Source organism: Mesoplodon densirostris, chromosome 15 (assembly GCF_025265405.1).
Source record: "Mesoplodon densirostris isolate mMesDen1 chromosome 15, mMesDen1 primary haplotype, whole genome shotgun sequence".
Classification (NCBI taxonomy): Eukaryota; Metazoa; Chordata; class Mammalia; order Artiodactyla; family Ziphiidae; genus Mesoplodon; species Mesoplodon densirostris.
This window is the reverse complement of record NC_082675.1, coordinates 64,715,080-64,721,887: the sequence shown is the minus strand read 5'-3', so window position 1 is coordinate 64,721,887 and position 6,808 is coordinate 64,715,080.

The window sequence follows — 6,808 nt, the reverse complement described above, 5'->3', positions numbered from 1 at the left end:
CCAGGGAAGATAACTGGTGGTTTAATGAAACAAGAGGCAACTAGATAGCAAAGTTCTTCAGAACCTGTGTGTCTATGTAAGTACAGATCATGTCTTTATGGGGTTCAATTTAATCTGAAATTTAAATTTTCACAGTAAAAGAAAACTGAGTAATGCTGTGGATTTCTTCTCTCTTGAGGGAAAATATGGCCTTTGATGCTCTATCCTCTACTACATTCCCCAGACTATCCTGCTCAAGAAGCCAGAATGTGGCATTATTATGTTTATTCTCAGTGAATGTTGTATTGAGATTATTAAATGCATCAGCCAATGGCAGGTGAAGGAATTGGGTGTCCTGGTCCAGACTGGGCAGCGCCCTAAGTTCTGATAGCCTCCTACCCCTCAGGTGCTTACCAGCTACAACACCGACCACGGGAGGTGAGATTTTTCTAAGACGGCATTAATTTTGTAATGCAATATGATGGATGCAGAGTCTGTTATTGTTTCCCTGTGGTAGTCCTCAGACTGCATCCTCTGTGCACTGTGATGTAGATGGTAGATGTGTTCTTTGTAAGCTTTAATCCTATGATTGTCAAAATATGATGTGTTTCCTTTTTTTTTAAATTAAACAGTGAGCTGAGGCTTTATTTCAGCTGGTTTTCAAGTTAAAATTGTGAAATACTGATTTCCTTCCCACCACCCACACCAAATATTTTAGTCTATTTAAAGTACAAAAGGAAAAAAAAGTTAAGAAAACGTTGCTTAAATGTCCTGTGATTTCTGGTCAATTTTATATATATTTGTGTGTGTCTGTGTATGTGCTTTCACTTTTTACCTTGTTGGCTCTCTACCTGTGTTAATAGTACTGTCACCATTGAAAGGTGAACATTTTTCCTAGCATTAAAAAAAAAAGCGATTTGAGTTTACCATGTTATTATGGGACTAATTTTTAATCGTTTTCATTGATTTTGATTTAAACTGATCCTTTTTTAGAAGGGATTATATTTTGCTGACCACACTCTAAATTGTACAGAAACAAAAAAAATTTGTTGTGTGTATTTTCACATAATGGAATTATGCTATTGAGTGCATCTTTTTATTAAGTTTGGTGTTATATAAAAAGATCATCCCACTCCCCTGGCAGACAGATAATGCACTGCTTAGTGTACACTCACAAAACACACCTCATTGTGCTAGTAGATTAGGCATTTTAGTTTACTTCAGAGCTTGCCTGTACCAAATAATGATCTAATACTCAAGATATGTGCTGTAAACGGACTAGAAAGTGAAATTCACATTTACCCTCAAAATGTACTCTTAGCAAAAACAGCAAATGGTATTCTTTTAAAGATTTCATTGAAAAATAATACCTAAGGTGTACTCATAATTAATATCATCATGAAATAATTGAAAAACAAACTTTTTAGATCAACCAGACTTTCTTTGTGCCTTGCAGGAACTCAGTTCCTAGGATGAATCAGTACTTCTCTCGTTAGCAGACTGCTTTCATTAGACTATTTAAGACACCTACGTTAGGATGCAACAAAAGGGACCTCAAAATCTAAAATACACTATGCTACTTGGCATTGAACAGCCCAGGGACTAGCTTGATTTCGTTAACAATTTTGGGTTGGTAGGAAACCTACTTAAACAAATCCTACTTAAATTGCTACACCATACAACTCTTTATTAACAATCTAAAAGGAGCCTTCCAGCATTGAACTGCAACATCACTTCAGTTGACAGACGACTAGAAGAGATCCTTTTCCATCGTCACTTCACCCTGGGAACTTTCCTGCTTGTTACCCTGCTGTTAGTGACACTGGTTATCTGCGCCGGAAGATTTTTATAGTAACCCCAGTGTGCATAATTGTGCATATTCAAGGGTCTGAAGGGTAGGAGAGAAGTATTATTTGTATGTTTGGGCTTTCTCTCCAGTTGGCAAATCCTTTTTTCCCCACTTGCTTCAAAATAAATTGAAAGTCCTAGTGTGGGAAGCATGACTATTAATATCAAACAGATGTACTCCAGTGCCCTCATTCTCAGCATGAGGTGTGCCCAAGAACTAGGGTGAAGATCATCTTCATCTGCTGCTCAAGAATATATTTGCACCATGCAGTTATCCAGCTTCTTTTTAACAGACTCATCCTTTTCATCAAAATAATACAAGACGAGCCCAACCTAAAAAAAGTTTGCACATGTAGGAATCCAAAAGAAAAAGCGAAAGGCGTACATAAAAGCTGTTTTCTGCTGCAATGAATAGATATGAAAATACTTGTAGAATTGATCTGATGCTAGTTTGCACAGACTTAATTACATTCTTAAAGCGGACCACATTAACTGAGGGCAAGAACATTGAATCAGACTCATGGGTAGCAAGTTCTGTGATGAGCCAACACGATCTTCAGGAAGCTATGAGAGAATAGAGTGTGTTACTGTGCTCCAATCCAAGCTACATGACCTTATTTGAGAGAGGGATTTGCCATAGTTTTTATAATCTTCAATTTTTTGTACCTACTTTAGTGCTGTGCAGCAATAAGTTTGTTTAAAAAGTTTAGAAAGTAGTTCAGGAAAGATAAGATCCCAGAGGAAGGAGAAGTTGCTTCTGAACAGTGGTGCAGGACGAGGAAGGACAAGATACGATTTAAGCAGTGTTCAAGGATGCATTGAATTTGGATAGATGGAGAGGACTTTTGGGGCCAGTCAAAATGAGGTCTTGGAACAGAACTTGTGGATCTGAACGTGCCTGAAAGCTGGACAACTTTACTGAGCTGCTATGTATGGTGAGCAGAAAACTGACAACCACAAGCTAGGTAGGTGCTACTCTGAAGCCCACATCTAATAATAGCACCTAGATAGCCAGGAGGTAAAAGCTATACATAACTCTGCACCATGGGTCTTGTAATCTACACAGAGATTGTGCTACTGAGCTGGCTGGCTGGGGCAGAGGACATGAGGACACCAGCCATAACCCCAGCCGAGGATGGACTGCTTGTTGGGGCGGGGGGAGTTTAAACATGTACATATATGTGTGTGTGTATTAAGTGAAATTTAACTTTCTGCTCACAGCTGGAGATGATGAGAGAACCCTCTGAAATTTTATGCAGAATTTTGTGTATTTGTAGACTTTTGTGGTGAGAAGTAGCAATCATCAGAGAGGCCTTAACCACTGCCCAACAGTGATTCCATTCAGACCACCCATCTTGAACTTAAGCTAGAATTAACTCTGATTTTAGATCTTGTTAAGGTTTTTTCCATGAGAAATCTTATCTCTAAGCTATTTTAACTTGTTATTGGCAGTATTTGATCCCACTTTTAAATGGTTGCAGTTTTTAAGTATGTTTGGGGTGTAGTGGGAAAAAATGAAGATTTACACAAGCCTAGCCTAACATCTGGAATAAAAGTATTCTAGGTTGCCTTTTTATAATGAAAATATTTTTATATTGAAAAAACAGATTAGTGTCTTTGTTTTACCCAAGAACCACAAGTTACTTCGTTCCAACTTTTAAATCAAAATCTTGAATAATAGCATGTGGTATCACCACATTTTAAAAATGTACTTAGTCAATCATAAACACATTTTCTAAGGAATTGAATTTTATAGAGATAATTGAATGCTTTCATCTGTAACAGAATTAGTGGCCTGCAAACCACTGTGGTTTCTTGCTTTGCTCTGAAGTTGTTAAAGGGGGAATTTTCTGCTCCAAGTTACATGCATAAAGGAAGATGCAAAGTAAAATTCAGTTTTTAAATTCTAAAGCAACAACCACTGACAAAATGTTATCCTCTAAAAGTTTAACTACTTTTTAACTAAACAGTTGTTTTCCTGTCTTTTATCATTCCAGTATCTAGGTGCTTAAATTAACATAAGTATAAAATCAAATATGTTAATAAAATCAAGCTAGACTTGGTAAACTAAATTTGGAGTAAAGTTTCTAGCAGTGTCTATATGACATCTCATATGGTGTGATTTTCATTCAGCAAAATGTTACTTAATTCTCTGTGTTCTGCTTCCCCCTATTTCCATCCTACCCCTATAACCTCCTGCAATTAAATTAACCCTTAGAAAACTGCCTTATCTTAGAATATTTAATTGATTTGTTTCTATGTTTTTTAAGAGCCAAAATCACAAAAGGGATAAGAATCTGGCTTGTTATTACATCCTTCAGAAAATCACCTTTAAAATGGGTGCATATTTTGTGTATCCTCTCTTAATTTCTAGTTTTGTGGGTGTACTTTTATTCTATTGAGTATTGCCACCAAGGAACAACTAATCTTCAAATTTACAATTTACATAATTAGTGATTGGCTGAAAAGGGGTATTGAACATAAAATCTTAGATAAAACTGAGAAATGGGGGAAGATTTATATAATTTAGTCTCTTGGTTGTCTGGCTGTTTCTCAACTGGGAATAGCCATGTCTTAAAGGACATTTAAGCAACAAAAATGCTAAGAGTGGAATGCTTGAAGAAAAGAGCCCTGTAATGGTCAACTACTTCAGTGATCTTGGATAATGGAATAAAACTCAGTTGCCTTTTTAAAACAAACTTTTTCTGTCTTTAATGACTTTGGACAGAATCACATTCTGCTAGTTTTAAGCCTTGGTTATCATTTCTGATGTAATGGAAAATACAGCTGAACTCAGAATCAGAGGTCTTCCGTTTGGGCCCTGATTCTGCCAATTTATGGTGACTTTAGATAGATAATTTCAACAGTCTGCTGCTTCAAGTTCCTCATTTCCTCCAATTCCCCAAAATGAGGAAGTTGCTTTTCAGGGCGGTTATGAGGATTATATGAGAACACTTTACAGAGCAGAAGCTCAGCGCTGGAGGACTGAATCCACAGTCGAGGGACTGTCAGGAGGTGGTGGCAGCAAAGAAGGTCTTTGCTACCAAACCTGCCTCAGAAAAGCGGCAAGAGACACCACACTGAGAGATGTCAAGTAAATGAAAACCTACGGGAGTAGTCATCCGTTGCCACAGAAGTCATGCATAACCACCATAAAAGCCCAGTGGCGTGCAATTGTAAACATCCATTTAGTTTACGAGTTAGGTCAGTGATTTAGGTGGGGCGTCTCTGGGTAGTTCTAGTTTGGCCTGGCCCGCTGGGGAGGTGGCCTTGACTCGGCCCTTTTCTGTGTCTCATCCTCCTGCAGCTGCCCCAGGCATGTTTCCATGAGGTGGCAGGAGGGAACAGCAACCGAGCCCAGTCCCAGAAGCCCCTTTCAAGCCCCTCCCTGCTGACCGATCGGCATTCCCCAGAAGCAAGCCCCAAGCAAAGCTCAGAGTGGAAAGGCACCACACAGTGAAATGGCAGAGGAGGAGGGTACCAAGAGGGTGAAGACTTGGGGCCCTACCAGCAATCAATCCACCGTGCCCACGCTTCCTGTTGTCTCACCGTTGTACTTGTTTGCCAGTGAAGAGTGGGAAATGTGGGGAAGCTGAGGACATCCCAGGGTGGGATATATTTGGTTCAAGGGTTTTCATTCCATGGAGCATTAAGTAGAAGCCTCTTCTAACATACGCCATGAAAGTGAGTTAAGACCAAAGCAGTGTATTTTCTGTCTACTCTAGGTTCTTCCTTGCGGTTGCCCCTGGCCATTATCATATGACCGGAATTAGCACCCTCTAAACTTTGAGCCTGGCTTGTACAGAACTAGGAGACTCCACCTCACAAATGAGGTAAAAAGAAGCCTTTGATTCAGAGAAACCTTTGCTCTTAATGATGAACTTTACATTCATTAATGCCACTTCCAAAACCTTTCTGGGACTTCTTACGTGCAAGGAAGCTGTATGCCTGCTGTACCTTACGCTGGACCTTTCTGGAGGACTGAAGTGCTTTAGGAAAGATTCACCAATAATAATGATGGATCACGGTATGTAGTAACTCTGACACACATTTTAAAAAAGGAAACACCACAATTATCTGTGTCCTGTTTATTACAAGTATCAAAATTGTCTGGAGTGGGCTTCCCTGGTGGTGCAGTGGTTGAGAGTCCGCCTGCCGATGCAGGGGACACGGGTTTGTGCCCCGGTCCAGGAGGATCCCACGTGCCGCGGAGCGGCTGGGCCCGTCCGTGAGCCATGGCCGCTGAGCCTGCGCGTCCGGAGCCTGTGCTCTGCAAGGGGAGAGGCCACAACAGTGAGAGGCCCGCGTACCGAAGAAGAAAAAAAAAAAAAAAAATTGTCTGGAGGGTCTGAGTCTCTGCTGTTGAAGTTGGGAAGCGAGCGTTTCTTTGGTGATATGGCTAGGCTTGGTAGCCTTGGAAAGTGGAATTGACTTCAACCTTCAACTTTTAGGTGCCCAATGTTTCCTTACCACATTTTTCAGAGAACTGAGTATATTTCTCCTCGAATATATGTTTAAATGAGCTCCCCTTCCCCATATTCCTCTTTAATGGTCACACAACTCCTTTTATTTATCACATTCATGTAAATACACAAAAATATTCTGTGGTCTTTTACGGGCGGCACAGTGGATGAAACTCTTTATATTTAACTTTATACTATACCCATTATTTTTGTAAAATACTAAAGCACCAGCAAAAAAATTATCCAGATTACAACAACCAGAGAAAACCACTGTTAGGTGGTGTAATTTTTTCTTCTCCTCCTTGCTTTGGATGTATATGTATTTTTAACGGGAAATGTTTGAAGCATCTCCAGCAGCACATTAAGTTAGAGAAAGCTATTACAAATCATAAGAAAAATCTCTAAAATTAAGCCATTCAGCAAGCCATAATGGACAATTTTTTTTAACTTGCTTTGAGCAACACACAAATTTGGTGTTTGAAATAAATATAAACATTTTAGACATTCTTTTCATGCAT